The 17,807-nt window shown below is 46.0% G+C and overlaps 6 non-coding genes across 6 annotated transcripts; 2 read left to right on the top strand and 4 right to left on the bottom strand.

Annotated features, from left to right (window-relative positions):
* Window positions 1-330: 330 nt before the first annotated feature.
* LOC148506906 (U8 small nucleolar RNA) lies at window positions 331-464 on the bottom strand. The gene has a single exon (XR_015869724.1). It is a non-coding gene; the product is annotated as a U8 small nucleolar RNA (small nucleolar RNA).
* A 3,104-nt stretch (window positions 465-3,568) lies between these two features.
* TRNAI-AAU (transfer RNA isoleucine (anticodon AAU)) lies at window positions 3,569-3,642 on the top strand. The gene has a single exon. It is a non-coding gene; the product is annotated as a tRNA-Ile (tRNA).
* A 2,926-nt stretch (window positions 3,643-6,568) lies between these two features.
* On the bottom strand, window positions 6,569-6,702 carry LOC148506904 (U8 small nucleolar RNA). Its single transcript, XR_015869727.1, has one exon. It is a non-coding gene; the product is annotated as a U8 small nucleolar RNA (small nucleolar RNA).
* A 2,188-nt stretch (window positions 6,703-8,890) lies between these two features.
* LOC148506903 (U8 small nucleolar RNA) lies at window positions 8,891-9,024 on the bottom strand. The gene has a single exon (XR_015869728.1). It is a non-coding gene; the product is annotated as a U8 small nucleolar RNA (small nucleolar RNA).
* A 2,755-nt stretch (window positions 9,025-11,779) lies between these two features.
* On the top strand, window positions 11,780-11,853 carry TRNAI-AAU (transfer RNA isoleucine (anticodon AAU)). The gene has a single exon. It is a non-coding gene; the product is annotated as a tRNA-Ile (tRNA).
* Window positions 11,854-14,358: 2,505 nt separating this feature from the next.
* Window positions 14,359-14,492, bottom strand: LOC148506901 (U8 small nucleolar RNA). The gene has a single exon (XR_015869725.1). It is a non-coding gene; the product is annotated as a U8 small nucleolar RNA (small nucleolar RNA).
* Between the last annotated feature and the right edge of the window lie 3,315 nt (window positions 14,493-17,807).

The following is a 17,807-nucleotide window of genomic DNA, read 5'->3' as shown; positions in this document are numbered from 1 at the left end:
CAGTACTGCCAGCAGCCACTAGGTGGCGCTGTGCTGCTATAGTCAGTAAAAAAATAAAAAAATGCATTGATGGCCCTGAATTGTACCGGAATCGGTGGATGAGGAGGATGAGGACGACATCTTGCCTCCGTAGAGTCAGTTTGTGCAGGGACAGATTAATTGCCAGCTTGTTTTGTGGGGGCCGCAAGCACTGTGCACTCACAAGCAGATCTGAATCAGGCCCACTGTGGAGAACCCATCACTCTGTCACTAGACTATTGTACATCAGGCAGCTGATACAATCATCTATTATTTGAACCATAGTAAGAATCATCAGCGCAGTTGTCAGGTATCAGAATGACACACACCCTGGTTGTCGGTCAGGGTGGTGCTGGGGATCAGGGTAATCACATACTCAGCCTCCCCCATTCATCATGTCTGTTTCTCCATAAGGAGGAACAGGTAAGGATCAACCTCACTGATGATGCTGAGCGATGGCGTCACGCTGGGGCCACATGGTTGGACACATCCAGTAACATTAGGGAGACTTCATGGTGAGTCTGTTACAGTTAGTCCAGCACATTGTAGATAATTTGATATATTATCATCATATTTATTTATCATAAGGCTCCACACATTGTGCAGTGCTGGAAAATCGACTACAAGTACATTAATACAATTAATCATAGTAACAGCTGCATGTATGCAAATAAGCATAATCACACACATGTAAGCATAGCAGCGGATATTAGGCACAACAACCGGAACAATTCACTGTGCAATAGGTAACAACCAGCATAGTGCTCACACCAGATACTTAGCATTCAGCATAACAGGACCATAGATAGACCGACATGAGACATAGGATAGACAGGACCCAGGGCCTGATTCAGAGCCGGACACTATTTGCGGACGCTCGTTCAGAAAAAGGGGCTGGCTATTTAAATTAAGCGCTCGCTCTTTGCGGTCTGTTGACGCCTCTATGTCTGAACGAGCGAACGAAACATACGCTCACTATTTTGGAAAAAACGCCCCCTGGCCGCTCGCATCCTAAGTCATCTCCGCTATTTATTTGATTAATCGAGTACATCGAAAGGCGTCTGAACTGCTCGCAGTGCTTGTGGTAGCATTTTCCTACCGCAATCATGCGAGCAGTTCAGGCTAAAATACAACCAAGTGACGTGGTCAATGATGCTGCTTTGTTAATTATGCACACCCTTAAAACGCCTGTTTTGACCGTTTGGCACGCCTGCGTTCGGATCTCCACACCCCATTTTCAAGCACCTTCCCCTGTTACCACCCACAAACGCCTCATCCTGTCACTCAAATTAGCAGGCACTCGCTATTTTGCGAGCACACGATTTTAGACTGCACTGACTGGTTCGCGCATGCGTACTAAAACCCATACGCATGCGCAGATGTGCGAACATCGCTCGGAGCAAACGAGCAGCCACTTACGAGCGGCTCTGAATCAGGCCCCCTGTCTGTGACAGATTACACTCTCACTTTCCTCTCCCTCCTACATCTCCAACTTAAATTCCCTCCACACCCCCCTCCCAACTCCTCCAGTCAGCCGATGGCTGCTGCCACCTTTCCTCCCCACTGATTACCACCTCTCATTCCAGCCTCCAAGTCTTCCCCTTCGCTGCCCCCAACCTATGGAATGCTCTCCCTCATTCTATTAGACTCTCCCCCAACATCCATTGCTTCAAGAGCTTCTGTAAAGCTTGCTTATTTATCCTTGGGTACTGGATTAATGCTGAATTGGGTTGGCTCTTCCACAACTAATGGCCATAGGTGGGTTAACCATTGATGGTTTAACCCACCAATGATTGTCCCTGCTCTATTACTCACTAACCAGGGGGCCAATGAGAAGTGGGGGTGGGGCTAGGCTCTCTGTCCTGGTGCCAAGTAGAGAAAAAAACTATTGGGGAGCTCTGTACCATTGATGACAAGACCATTTACTATCAGTGGTTAACCATCTATGGTTGATGGCCATCCCTAACTCCACTCCTTCTCTTTCCCTTTTAAAATGTACATTATCATAAGCAGGGCTTCCTCCTAATGTTTCATCCTTCCCCCTAAGTCCACTAACCATGCCAATTGGTATGTGTTAGTAGTATGCAAGGATCTGCAGGGCCTGGTTAAATCTTCTGGACACCCTAGGGGCTAACATACTTATAGCGCCCCCTGTAATGCTGATAAATACAGAGCACAGTGTGTATATACTGTATATGTGCTCAGGAAATCTCCAGTGCTACTGCACATGTGCAGGTAACGAATGTCATACCACTGACACGTCTGACCCTTGCATACAAAGATCTAATAACATTTGTGCCGTGTAAAAGAGATGTTGGATTCTGGAGAATCTGAGGAAGACTCTAGATTAGGGGTGGGCAATAAGCCCCCCCCTGATGTTGTAGAACTACACATCCCAGCATGCCCTGTCACAGTTTTTCTATTTGGCCATGCTAAAACCGTTGCAATGCATGCTGGGATTTGTAGTTTAACAACAGCTGGGGGGGGCGCTTATTGCCCACCCCTGCTCTAGATAATCACAGGAAGCAATTAAGGAGGCTGCCCAGATGGCGCCGTAGTGTATTGTACGTAAAGTATGGACTTTAGCAGTAAGTTACAAGGTCACTTTGCCACAACCATCTAGTAGTCACCTTGGGACAGCTGTATAACTAACAAACTGCTCTAATTAACCTGTGAGGCAACATGAAATGAATTAGGGCTTAATTTTACTCCCCAGCTGCTGACTGTGTGATGCGCCGCCCCCCCCCCCCCCAATTTGACACTTGGAATCACCTGACGACTGGGCCACAGTGCAGTATGGGAGACAAGCTGACCGGAGGGAGGACATTACTGGAGCCCCGAACTCTGGTCCCTGGACTCAGGTAAGTTAATATTTTTTTGACTATTTTTAAAAAAAAAATTTTCAGTGTATCAGCGTGTGGTCTGTTTAGACCACACAGCTGATCACTGGGGCCGGCTCCGTGCTCTGGTCTGCATGTTAGAGCGGAGAAGGAGTCCGGTAACCGGGAGAGACCCTGGATAACGCCACCTCCGTGTGGTGTTATTATCACAGGGCCTTCCCAGGTATTGTTTTCACAATTTATTTTTAGTAACTTGCACACAGGTCGCATTTCCCATTACAGTTATGGGAAATGCGATCTGATTACTAAAAATAAGTCATACTTAGGGGTTGGAGTAGAATTTTACGAATTCTACTCCAATTGCCCTGTAATAACTATAGGTGATACTAAAATAATGTGAAAAGGGTGTGAAAACAGCCCTTTTTCACTTTATTTTAGTAAAAATAATGATAATAAATAGAGCCCTATGAGAGGGTTGAGAAGAGTTAAGCTCTGAGGGAACATCTGAAGGTTAGTAGGTTGGAAGTGTAAGGTGGGGAGAACGGTGTCAGAATACGGAGGTGAGAGAAGGTAATAAGAGGGGAGATGAAGAGGAGAGTAGAGTGGTAAAATCTGGGGTGTTTCCTATGACAAAATCAGAGATACATGGAGGGATGTATGGAGGAGAAGCATTGCTGAGGGCCTTGTATTCAAATGTGGCAATGCCAAGTGGCCGGTTAGCTCAGTTGGTTAGAGCGTGGTGCTAATAACGCCAAGGTTGCGGGTTCGATCCCCGTACGGGCCAGCTTCTTTTTCTTTTCCCAATCGTTTAGCAAACAAAGTGAAACTAATCTTTAAAGTTTGGATCATGTCCTTTTCTTCATGTACTGTACAGAGATTCTTATTGGACCCTTAATAAATATGCCCCCATTAGTTTGGAATGAAAACCCAGGACATTTTTTTAAAGCCATAAAGTCCAGTCCATTCCTAGTTTTGTTTATAAAAGTAAAATGAAACCTATATCTACGTAGCCGGATCACTAGGGTGATGTCTGCACAGATGAGTTTAGTCTGGGGTATTGAATTATCCTTATTTGTATGATTGATCACAGAAGTAAAAGTATGTGGCGCCCCCTGGTGTATACTCACATGTACTCATATTACCAGGCCCCCATTACTGCAGGATCAATATAGAAGTCACATGGGTTCCTATAGTGGTGGTTACATTTAATATAATAATAATAATAATAATAATAATAATAATAATAATAATAATAATAATAATTGTTATTATTATTATTATTGCTAAATAATAATAATATTAATTAATAATATTAATTATAATAATATTATATTTTATTGGTTAGGTGCCACAAGAAAAAAATTACTAAATATTTTTGAGCATTGGATGAATATAAAATCACATTTTTCCAAAACAGATGCAGCGTGAACAGCTGCGGGCAGTTGGGTGCTCCGGTATACACCCAGTATTTTATTTGCCTCCAAGACTGATGAGAGTGCAGCCGTCATCGTCAAAAAGGAAGGGCGATAGCTTAGTGGTGCCATCGATGGCAATACTATCAACCATCAGTGGCAAACCATCGAAGGCTGTTGGCCATCACTATCAGAATAAGCCGTGCAGTGCAACCCAGAGCCAGTGTTTTCACTTACGCATTTTATTCATACTTACAGGGAAACGTGACCATGAACAGGAGCAGGTTCATACATAGGATCTAAATTCAGAAAGAATGGACAAAGGTGATGTTTAGCCAATTTCATGGGAAGTTCTGTGCTGATCAGAATCACATCTCCCTGTAATCAGGTAGAAAAACGTACAAAGTGATAACACAGCGTCCTGATGATATAACAAACAAATAGTGACACAACGCGTCCAGATTGGGGTACAATCATAGACTGTGGTGATTCCTCTACGATCTCCGGCAAACCTATAATTTTCTATGATCTGGTACGCATTCCCACTAGCCAATGGTGGATTCATTTATGATTTATCATTAATTAAAGGTTGTTACGCTATGAGGAGCTAATCCTTCTGCTTTATTTGAGGATATTGTGGAGCTATAGAAAAGGCTGATTCTAATACAAGCCATACTTGCCTACTTTTGAAAAAGCATTTCAGGTAGATTGTGAAAGCAGCACCTATGAGCGCGGCGGTAAGGTGGACGTGCCATAAAATTTACTTACATCCAAATATAAATGAGCCCTAAAGAAGTTAGTAAGATCTACATGTATTGTGTTTTACATGTGGTTCAATATAAGTGGCCACGAGAAACCTTATATGAAAATGCATGTAGCCATAGGGATCATTGTGCCTTATAACCAAGGGAGAGAAATGGCACTGATTATACCATTTCAATGTGTATATCTCTATATTTTCAAATATATAACAGCTACATAATGGAAGTAACAAGTAAGGTAGAATCAGGGAGATTGTTAGACTCTTCAGGGAGTCAGGGAGATTGATACTATTTAAGGGAGTCTCCCTGACAATGAGGGAGAGTTAGCAAGTATGATACAGGCCCATGTAACAAAAAATTGTTCTGTGGGAAATTCCAAGAATGATCGTTACACCTGAGCTGTCATTGGCTACACATGGGATAGATTTTTGTCTTTTTTCCTTAAGGTGAATATCATAGAGGAGCCATCACTATATTTGGAGATTCCATGATAGTGGACGCGCTGAAACTCTGGGAACCATGCGGCCGGCGGTTCTAATCCCGACAGCGGCAGCCCGGCAGAGGTGAAAATCCCGATCGTTCTTTCTGGTAAGTATCGCTAACCTAATTCCCTACCCTAAATCTAACCCTCCTTTAGGGGTGCCTAACCCTAACCCCCCAAGTGCCTAAACCTGACCCCACCTTCCCCGCAGCCTAACCCTAAGTCTCCCGGGGGGGGGTGCCTATCCCTAACCCCCCCTTCTCCTAGCCTAACCCTAACCCTCCTGGGGGGGTGCCTAATCCTAAATCCCCCCGGGAATGGGGTTTTCAGCTCTTTTATTTATAGAGTGACAGGTGGAGGCAGCGGGTAACAGGGGGAGGTAGTGAGTAACTGGGGAGAAGCAGAGGGTGACAGGGGGAGGCAGCGGGTGAGAAAGGCAGTGGGTAGCAGGTAAAGGCAAAAGGTGGGAGGAAGGGAAATGGGAGAGGCAGAGGGTGACAGGGGAGGAAGTGGAAGGCAGATAATAACGGGGGAGGTAGAGAGTAACTAGGGAGGCAGTGGGTGGCAGGGAGAGGCAGTGAAGTAGTAGAGGTAGTGGGTGCATGTATATAAGGGTAATGGGGTAGGGATGATTAGCAGCTATGTCACCAGTCACCAGGTACATACCAAAGGAGGATCCTCCTTGTTGATGTGGGGGGAGTCCAAATAGTTCTTAAGTTGCCACGGGGCTCCCCCAGCATACACAGCACACCTGGCCAGTCAGCAGGGTCCGGGCCCGCAGCTGGTGATGATAGACTATCTGTGCTGTTATCGTGTGGACAGGAGTCAGACAGACTACCCGGGATCCAACTGGTCATACAACATTTGCAGTGGGAAATAACCTGCAATTCAACAGTGACAAGGACACTGAGACTATCAGCAATCTCCAAACATGACTTTCTCTATATAAAGAGGAACATCTCACAGTACCCACTGCCCCATCACTAAACATTACACAACTTATACAATTATCTATTCTTTAAACCATAGTATAGACCATCAGTACAGTTGTCGGGTATCAGAATGACACACACCCTGGTTGTCGGTCAGGGCAGTGCTGGAGATCAGGGTAATCACATACTCAGCCTCCCCAATTCATCATGTCTGTTTCTCCATAAGGAAAAACAGGTAAGGATCAACCTCACTGATGATGCCACGTGATGGCGTCACGCCGGGGCCGCACGTTTGGAAATGTTTATTAGCATTAGGGAGACTTCATGGTGAGTCTGTTACATTTAGTCCAACACATTGTAGATAAATTGCAATATTAACATCATCATATTTGTTTATCATCAGACTCCACACATTCTGCAGTGCTGGAAAACTGACTGCAAGTACATTAATACAATGAAGCATAGTAACGCTGCATGCATGCAAATAAACATAATAACACACATGTAAGCATAGCAGCGGATATTAGGCTCAACAACCGGAAGCATGAGCCATGCAGAGACAATTCACTGTGCATTAGGTAACAACCAGCATAGTGCTCCCACCAAACACTCAGCATACCGATGGTCAATGGCCATCCCTAACCCCACTCCTCTTTCCCTTTTATAATGTACATTCTTGTGAGCAGGACCCTCCTTCTAATCTTTCCTCCTTTCCTCTAGGTCCACTAACTAAGCCAATTGGTATGTGTTAACCAGACCCTGCAGATGTGGGCATAAGTCTTCAGGACACCCAAGGCTAACACCCTTATAGCGCCCCTTAGTAATGCAGCTAAACACTGAACACAGGGTCTCATTCAGACCCGCTCGCGAGCGCTGTACGCTCGCAAGCGGGTTGATGTTACCCTAATGCGCATGTGCACGACGGAGGCTACTCCGTCGTGCGCATGCGCGAGACCCGGCGAGCGACGGGGAAGCCATCGCTCGGGGTCTCGCACCAAAGGGGGCCTGCTGTCGATGGTGAGTGACAGCACGCCCCCTTTGGTAGGCGTGCCAGGGGCGTGGCTGCCCAGACAGAGGCGTTCCCATGGGAACGCCTACCGTCTGGGTCCGGCCCCACTGACATCACTAGTGATGTCAGTGGGAGTGTTTTTGGCTCTGATAGAGCCAAAATCACTCCAGGGCTTGCGGCAGACGAGACCCTACCGCAAGGGTCTCGTCGCAAGCCCGATGGTCGCGATGGTCTTGACCATCGCGACCATCTTTTTGGCCGCTCGCATAAGCTGTGGGTGGTCACCCACAGCTATGCGAGCGGCCAAGAGGCCGCTCCAATTTAGGTAGGCCGGCCCTGATTCAGAGCGAGCGCTCCGGTCAGAGCGTCCAGCTCTGAATCAGGCCCACAGTGCGGATGCATTCTCAGTGCACGTGTGCAGGTAAGGAATGTCATACAACTGACATGTTTGACCTTGGCATCTAATGACCTAATAATATTTGTGCCGTGTAAAAGAGACGTTGGCATCTGGAAAATACGAGGAAGACTCAGATAATCACAGGAAGTTATTAAGGAGGCTGCCCAGATGGTGCTGTAACGCAATGTACATAAAGTATAGATTTTAGCAGTAAGTTACAAGGTCACATTGCCACAGCTATCTGGTAGTCACTTTAGAAACTTTCCCTCATCACCACATAAGGACGACTGTATAACTAACAAGATTCTTTCATTTGTCTATGAGGCAACAGCCAACATGAAGTGAATTAGGTCTTTATTTTATTCCCTGGCTGCTGACTGTGTGTTGCCCTAGACTGAAGCCTCATCAGCCTGGCACTGTACATCTGTAACTGTAATTGCATCTGTATGAATCTGTATTTATTATGTGTCAGTATTATGCTGACATTTGTTACTACGTATATTTGTTATCCAGTTACTCAGTTTGCCCAGTTTGGTACCTTTGCTCTGTACAGCACTGCGGATATTTGTGTACCCAGCACGAGAGTCCCGGCGTCGGCAAATGCATACACAATTGCCGATGCTGGGAGCCACAGAATGACAGATGGGGGCCAAGCTGCATAGCTCCCACTGACAATCTCGCCCGCCGTTCCGATGGGTGATGTCGCCGATGATGTGTGGGAGCACGCATCATCAGTGACATAGCCGCTACACGCTGGCTGATGTGAACGATATGCTATCCGATCCGCCAGATCGGACGACATTCGTCTACCGTGCACCCGCCATTAGAATAAGCCGTGCAGTGCAGCCCGGAGCCAGTGTTTCCACTTACAGGTTTTATTCATTTTTACAGGGAGATGTGACCATTGCAGAAGTCCACAGAGGTGACTTTTCCTATACAAGCCTAGTTATCTGCAGTCTGCAAAGGTTCTGTTATTGAGCCATTAAAACAACGCAAAGAAAAATCTACTATTTAACCCACCATAAACACAGTTGTCGGGTATCAGAATGACACACACCCTGGTTGTCGGTCAGAGCGGTGCTGGGGATCAGAGTAATCACATACTCAGCCTCCCCCATTCATCATGTCTGTTTTTCCATAAAGAGGAACAGGTAAGGATCAACCTCACTGATGATGCCGGATGATGGCGTCACGCCGGGGCCGCATGTTTGGAAATGTTTATTAGCATTAGGGAGACTCCACTTTAGCCGTTCCACAATAATTATCTTTTACCACAAAATTCAAAGATTTATATCTGTTTGCAACCATGAACTGATGAGTCTGGGCCTGGTTCCATGGTGGGCGTAGTGCCGATCTTTGCGCAGTTGGGTGATTATGTGCTACTGCACATGTGTGAAAGGTCTAGTACACCCTTACTGCACACGCACGAACCTCCTGTGCAATGACAGAAAAAACACACAATAGTCTTGCGCAGCTAGAAATAGTATTCAAAAATGTATTACTTATAATAAATATAAAATGTGAAAAACAAATAAGCTTATATAAATAAATGAAGCTATGATATCGATATCATTAATCTAAAAAAAACATATAAAAAAGCAATAACATAAGAGATGGATAACTATTCCAAATATAGTGTGATGAGTAAAACTTAGACAGTATAGCTCCTCATATGACAATCAGTAACTTTGTATCAAGTCAATCATAAGTCTCCTATGAGAGGAAACAAAAGTGTCTATTTGAGGTATAAATTAATTCCTTGTATAGAATAAAAAGCTCGGTTAACGTACGGAGTGATCCTGCTATTGGATAATACCAGCTGGTATAATGCACTCACGGTTCGGTGGACAGGTCCGGTATTCTGGAATATGCCGTAAAGACCCAGGCAGGCTGCGGCCAGAGGCAATCCTTGTCAATTAGATAGCGTGTGCACACAAATACTATCCAAATGACTATGTCCAAGTGGATGTCTATTCCGTCCGAGCATCCTCGGACTACTGCAGGGACTGGGGCTCCACTTGCAGCTGTGTCTGGGTGAATGTGTTTTTTCTGTTTGTTTGATACGGAACCCTCACAGTAGGTTCTCTTTGGCCTTGCAGCGCTAGAAATACGTGTTATTGTGCATGTATATCCACTGATCTGGACTGTATCGATAGCGCTCTGTTTTTAATAGTTTTTGTTCCTGTGCAATGACGTATGCATTTCAGTTACGACAATAACTTGAAACGGCTTCTGCGATCCGCCAACATTTCAGTGTGGAGACTGGGAGGCGACCTAAGTGATCACAAAAAAAGGCGTTGTCATGGCCGTGTTATGTGGGTGTCATGGCCGTGTTATGGGGTGTCACGGGCGAGTTATGGGGTTGTCACAGGCGTGTTCCGGCATGCACCTGCGTTCTCTTTTGGAGCAATGCAACCGTATTTTGAGAAAGTTACAGGGGCAGGTTTCGCACCTGGCAGGAGCTGCGCAGGGAGTCGATGCTGCTACCGATGGTGGAGGGATCAGATCCTCCTGAACAGTTGAGCGATGCTCAGATTATATGCAAAGTGGTCGCCGCAGGGTTTGCTCAGTCCGTCGCACGGAAGTGCACAATGAATGCACAAGTGGACATTTGCACAATTTTTGCACTTGTGAATCTGTGAGAACTCACAGCCGCGCATGGACTACGTCCACCCTAAATCAGGCCCCCTGTTACATGTAGCCCATCCCATTGTAGATAGATATATTTTCCCCGCCTCTATCTATTTATAGAGCACCATACATTCCACACTGCAAGACAGTCAGCATACAGTATACGTACAGTGATACTAACTAGTACAACTGAGCATAGTAACAGATACATGAATACATATAAGTACATAACACACAATTAAGCATCAGCAGATACTTGGTACAATAATCAGAAATATAAATCGTGCTGGAGCGATACAGTGCGTATTACGTAACAACATACTTGACTCTCCCGCAATGGCTGGGAGGCTCCCGGAAATCGTGTGTAGCTCCCGGCCGACCACAAGAGATGGCAAGTCTCCCTGGCCGCCGCCAGCCCCAGAAAAAATCTCCCACCCTCCCCACAGCCGCCAAGAAAGGGGGGAGGTCCAGGGGTGGCGATAACACAATTTGTGCTGAATCGCATTATGGTAGCCCCGCCCCCTGCTTTACAAAACTCTGCATTGTATAGCGGCAGACAGGGCCGCAATGATGCAATCACGCCCCCGCCCACCATTGTCGCTGTCACACCCACCGCAGCACCCACCTGGCTGTCCCCTTCCAGGTGGTTCAGCCAAAAAGTCGGCAAGCCTGGGTAACAATCGGCGTAGCGCTCGCACCAAACATTCAGCATACGGCATAACGAGACAAACGACATAGACACACTGGCATGAGGCACTGGCATGAGGTACAGGCCCATATGTAATAGGTTTTTATTTGCTGATCCTGGCGTGTTCCCGGGGCGGGTTGTGGCTACTAGTTTTAAAGTGGCAATCTGTTTTGAAGGAAAACCAGGATGTTTTTGCCTGAAAACTATTTGCTGCTTTAAATCTAGTGGCTGGATCATCAAACCCCCATCAGGACCAGCAAATCGCAACCTATTACATATGGGCTATTAAGGAGAGATGAAGGTCATAAGGGCACCTAACACGGGACCGCCAACTCCCGGCAGCTTATTGTGAGTGCTTTAATCACTATTTCAGCAATGTATATAAGTTGTGTCCCTGTCCTGCACTGTAATGTACTGTAAGTTACTTGTTTCTTGTTCACTTATTAGTTCTATGTACTATGTAAGGCGCTGCGGAACACTTGTGGCGCCATATAAATAAAGGATAATAATAATAATAATAATAAAACTGGGGGTAGAGCATGACAAAGCCAGAGATGTATGGAGAGGAAGCATTGGTGAGGTCTTTGTATTAGGCAGCATGCAGCAAAATGGCCGGTTAGCTCAGTTGGTTAGAGCGTGGTGCTAATAACGCCAAGGTCGGGGGTTCGATCCCCGTACGGGCCAGTGATGTTTTTATTTCCCTTGCTCAGCAAATAACAAGGAACTATCTCTGTCTTATTTTTACTTTTCAGTATGTCCTTTTCTTCATGCATAAAGATTGTCATTGGAACCTCCCATTGTTATGAAATGAGAAGCCAGGACAATGCATGTGATGTAACCACTGCTGGAGCTGTAAAGTCCATCCCATTAGTCTATGAAAGGAAAAAGGCTTCTAAGAAACATCTGCACATAGCCTGATCATTTGGGTGGGACGCCTGGCTCAGCACCCGACATGAGGTGCAAAGCCCCGCCCCCACTTCCTGATTGGCCTGCTGCCCGGCAAGAATGACAGAAGGGATGTCGAGTGGTGGTTAAAACCATCAATGGTTCCCAGCAGAATGTTTCATGCCATCGAGTTCAACCACCAATGGTAACATCAATGGTTAACCCACCATTGGCCATCCCTATAACTGAGCCTAGCAAAGCCCTACCCCCAACTCTGATTGGCTCTGCTGCCAAGAGCCGGGATGAACTTCGGTGGCCGAAACCATAGATAGCTTCTAGTAATGAACATCGGAAGCTGATGGTTAGCAACCATCGAAGTTCTAAAGCTATCGGATGCAGCTTTCTGATGCCTTGCTGTTGTTTTCCACCCGAAAGTGGTGTCCGCAGCTAAATTGCGCACGTGCAAAGTATAACCATCAATGGTTATTGTATCAAATGGTTGCAATGCAATGGCTAGTAGCCATCGCATCACTGGATTTGATGTTGAAAGCTCAGCAACAATTCGATGGCAGGCTTCTGCTGTCCATTCCTGATGACTTCCCCCATCAACAGGTCCACTCAATACCATCAATAGTTAACCCAACAATGCTCACCCCTTCTAGCAATAGCAGAAAAAAAAAAATAAAGAATAATAAGTAATAGTTATCAGCACCATTTGACCATCATTCAATCATAGTAGTTAGTTACTGCTTTTAGTCTAAACTTCAACCATAATAACAATCACACAGTTGTCAGGTATCAGAATGACACACACCCTGGTTGTCGGTCAGGATGGTGCTGACATTCGCTATTTCACAGGATTTCACAGGATTTTCGGCCGCACTGACAGGTTCGCGCATGCGTATTACAACACGTACGCATGCACAGATGTGCGAACATCGCTCGGAACGAACGAGCGGCCGCTTGCGAGCGGCTCTGACTCAGGCACTGAGCTGCATACACCGAACGACTGATCTGCATACGCTGTTGCAATTGCGATCCATGCTGAATCAGGCCCCTTCTCAGCTGAAGCACAGTTGGCTGCGTTCGCATCCTATGCGAACACGTCAAGTGAAGTGATTAATGTCTGGACACAAAGACTAGCTCCACCCCCTGATGCACCCATGAAGCCCCGCCCCTCGGTCCTAATTGAATTGTTTTATACCATCGATGATAACCACCGATGGTACCATTGAATCAGGTTCACCGATTAGGGATGGCCATCGACCCCCGGTTCTGATTTGCCCATGGGCCAGTCACTCAAAGAACAGGGATGACCATCGGTTGGTGAAACCATCAATGGTCATCCATTGCATAGTTGGTTACCATCGATAGCCACTTGCTATTATTCCATCGATAGTAACCCACACCGATGGCCATTCCTACTGTGTCCCCCCCCCACCCCCCACAGCAGTTCCCTTTGAGGAGTGCAACCCATCGATGGTTCATCATAGATTTAGTGCCAACTCTTATCTAGGGATGGACATCGATGGGTGAAATTTTTTTACCGACCATCGATGTTTTTCCTGCGATGGTAGTGTTTTTACCATTTGATGGCAGCATTCCGATGTTTGCCACCATCAAATGGTAATGATTTGATGGTGTTGTGATGTTTTGGGTTTTTTTATGCTGAGAGCTGCACTGTCCCTTCCTGCAGCTCTCAGCATCGGGCATCTTAACCCACCCCCGATCCCACCCCGTCTCGCCCCCCAGTGACGTCCCGCCCCCAGTGCCATGCCCTGCCAGCCCTGGCTATTGCGGAAGAAGGATCTTTTGCGCATGCCCATATCAATTGAATAGTTTTTTTCATCTAATACTTTGGATGCAATGGTTACTTACTATTGCATCGAAAGTTTTAATAGCGGAAGGCAGCCCAGCCATCATTTTATGGTGGGCTTCTGATTAGGGATGGCCATTGACCATCGATGATTCATAATTATCGATGGTCTATTGCCGATGTTGAATGTTTTTTTCCCATCGATGTGGGAGAACTAGATGGTTTCCCTCCGTCGATGGAAGAACCTAACTTATTTGTTTGTTTGTCTTTTTTCAAGGTGCAGGGACACGGAGCATAGCTCCTAGCCTGAAACACGTAAATCCACGCCCCCAGTTCTGATTGACCCATGGGCCAATCAGTCATAGAACAGGGGTGACCATTTGTTGTTGATACCATCGATGGTCATCCATTGCATAGCTGGCTACCATCGATTACCACTCAATTCTTATTTTGAACTGTATTAAGAATCATCAGCTCTGTTGTCGAGTATCAGAATGACACACACCCTGGTTGTCGGTCAGAGTGGTGCTGGGGATCAGGGTAATCACATACTCAGCCTCCCCCATTCATCATGTCTGTTTCTCCATAAGGAGGAACAGGTAAGGATCAACCTCACTGATGATGCCGAGTGATGGCGTCACGCCGGGGCCGCACGTTTCAAGACATTCAGTAACATTAGGGAGACTCCAATGTGTTCTGTACCGTAATGACTGTTATTATCGCGCCCTACACCCGCCTCACTGTCAGCCTTGTTCACAGTGTATTAGGTTACCCAGAATAGCCGCTATTACTACGAAACGTGTTTTTCCCATAGTGCACTGCACCTTATTATTTGCATATTCTAATCACCATGGCGTTTGTTTTGGTGCGACTAGAAACGCGGCCATCTTAAGAAAGGGCGTGCGTCCTAGATGCTTGCCTGTCGATGCCTTAGCCGCCATTTTAGTAATGGGAAAAAAAGGCAAATGCAGTTTACATAGTAAGAATAATCGGGCTTCTCTAGGCCGCTTATTATTGGTCTGCCGCATTTGTCCCGTTATTACAATCCCTGAATGAAGCGCCAGCCATGTGGGGTCTGATTTATTACCATTACCTCAGCTGCAGCTTTCAAGATCTCAGTGAGCAGACTACAGTCGATTGTGCTGTAATAGCCATAGGGCTTCCACTAGGTGGCGCCATGGGATCAGGTTCCAGCACTACTTCATAAACATTTTTTAGCTTTTTAAAATAAACTTTTATTTAATTTTATTTTATTTATTTTTCCAAGAAAGAAAATACTCCTGTCCCCTTTTTTTGTATTTACCTCCTTCTTGACAGGGTCAAATTATATTAAAAAAAACAGCTCCCACAAGACACGCAAAACAAAAAAAAGTAAAAGAAATAAAATAGCCAGCCAAGAATGTTTGTGTCAAGAGAATGAATGATAAAAAAAAAATAATAATAATTGCTCCACAAAAAGAAATGACGCAAAGTTATATTTTTGTTGCTCAAAAATAAGAGGAAATACAAAACAAATTTACCTGGTGACCGGCGTTAGGCAAAGGAAGTGGAACTAGGGAACTGCCTGCAGGAGGGCGCAGCTTAGGGACTTGCGACGGTGGTAAAAAAAAAAAAAAAAGCCCATTGCCGTGTCACCATCAGCTTTCCGCCATCGATGGCAGAGAAATATCGGTCCTCTGCCATGTATGGCAGAACACTGACCATCGGTAGCAAGCTATGGAAATGTGCTAATCATCTATGGTCAAAGGGCCTGATTCAGTACCGATCGCAAGTGCAACTACGGATGAAGATCGAGCGATTGTTTGCCATCGCGCATGCCTATAAGCCGCACTGCGTGTACACTGCGACTATGGGCGCACAGTGGAATCCATCGCAAAGTGAGCGACAGGCAATAAGCGTTTGGGTGTGGCAATTGCATACGCAGTTTGAGAGCCCACTGCATGCGAGAAGACTTGCAGTGTCTGCGGCAGGTCAGACCTCTGTAAATGCTATGTGAGTGGTCGACGTGCATCGATGGTACCGATTTTTACACAGAAGAGGCAGTGGACGGATGTAAGAAAGCAACAGTGGGCATCTCTTTGCCGGCTTTGGAAAGTATTAGTATTTTTTTTGCCGCTGTGTTCCGTACAAAATCACAATTGCGATTCGTACTGAATCAGGCCCAAAGTCCGTCCCTAGCATCACTGGCAAGAGGTATTTGAACACAGGACCCGGTTCGGATTTGTACGCACACCTGATAGTTTACACACACATCCGATGTTTTGGGATCTGTGCATGTGCAGAACAGGTCCTACGTGATCGCTCGCAGTCCCCTATTAGATTGACAAGCTGCAGCATTTGAGGGGGCAGAGACCAGGATCTGTCTACAAAATAGGTGCGTGTCGCCCCCGTCTTGAAGGTGTGCCAAGCCCAGGGCCTGCATCGACGCAGACTTCCTGGACCCGACTGACCAGTTGCCACAGCCAGTCTACATAAGCTCCATCTTACGCAGACTGGCCGAGGGCTGTGACCAGTGGCGGGCTGCAGAGGGGAGCTACACCAACTGCCAGTGAATTCCGGTCGGCAATGTTTGGAGTGGCAGTTGGTGCGACTCCCCTATTTGAATTTTGGTCACCTCTGGAGCCGCCACTGGCTGTGACTATCGCGACCGGTCGCGATAATGTTCCGGAGCTGCGTCTTCAGACGTTGCACACAGATGCATGCAAGAGGCGTCTACTTCCTACAGACACAGCCTGCTGCATTCGCATTTTAGTTGTACGGTATTGCAGAAGCTTCCCTGCGGCCGTCCAATAGCGTCCACATCAAAATCAGGATAGTGGGCTGAGCGCAAACACAAAGTTTAATGTTGGATCATGTTGATCAGTAAATGAATAAAATACAGTAGTTTTTTTGCGTGATATTTTATTTACTGGTTTTGCTTTATCAGAGACCTGATCACATTCACGTCTCATTTATGCAGAAACTCAGAAAAGTGTAAAAGGTTTTCTAGCACCCGCTGTAACGCCCACGTTTTCCCAACCACCACGGAGGAGATGGCATTACTCACCGGTCAGATATTACTCACAGGTGGTTATATGGCCATTTGCAATGCCTGTGTGTTATATCCGTATACACTGAATGGTCCTCGGCTCTGTCACCCTGAAATATTTCCAGTCTGGAGTCAGGGTGACCGATTCATTCTAAACCATCCACGGTCGGCAATCACCATTTTACCTGCCCCTCTATGGGGAGATCCTGAAAATATCACCTATTGGAATTATGAGGAAAACAGGGCAAAAGCAACCAAAGAGTTTTTTAAGGCTAATAAATGGAATGTTATGCAATGGCCAAGTCAATCCCCTGACCTGAATCGGATTGAGCATGCATTTCACTTGATGAAGACAAAACTGAAGGGAAAATGCCCCAAGAACAAGCAGGAACTGAAGACATTTGCAGTAGAGGCCTGGCAGAGCATCACCAGGGATGAAACCCGGCGTCTGGTGATGTCTATGCGTTCCAGACTTCAGGCTGTAATTGCCTGCAAAGGATTTGCAACAAAGTATTAAAAAGTGAACGTTAGATTTAGGATTGTTTAGTTTGTCCCATTACTTTTGGCCCCTTAAAAAGTGGGAGGCACATATAGAAACCGTTGTAATTCCTACACCGTTCTCCTGATTTGGATGTAATTACCCTCATATTAAATCTGAAAGTCTGCAGTTAAATCACAACTTGTTTGTTTCATTTCAAAGCCATTGTGGTGGTGAATAGAGGACACAATATGAAAATTCTGTCAATGTCCCAATATTTATGCACCTGACTGTATGCCTATATTTTCCTTACACCGTATGAGTCCACAAGCTCCCTTCAGGGACTCCCGACTATCCCTACAACGAACACTGATTCAGAGTCGAACGGATCTCGCAGCACGGGCGCAATGGGCGGATATTGCGTATCCCCG

Source organism: Taudactylus pleione, unplaced genomic scaffold (genome assembly GCF_031769625.1).
Source record: "Taudactylus pleione unplaced genomic scaffold, aTauple2 ptg000393l, whole genome shotgun sequence".
Taxonomy (NCBI): domain Eukaryota; kingdom Metazoa; phylum Chordata; class Amphibia; order Anura; family Myobatrachidae; genus Taudactylus; species Taudactylus pleione.
The sequence above is the reverse complement of the archived record's forward strand: the minus strand, read 5'-3'. Positions and strand labels throughout refer to the sequence as shown.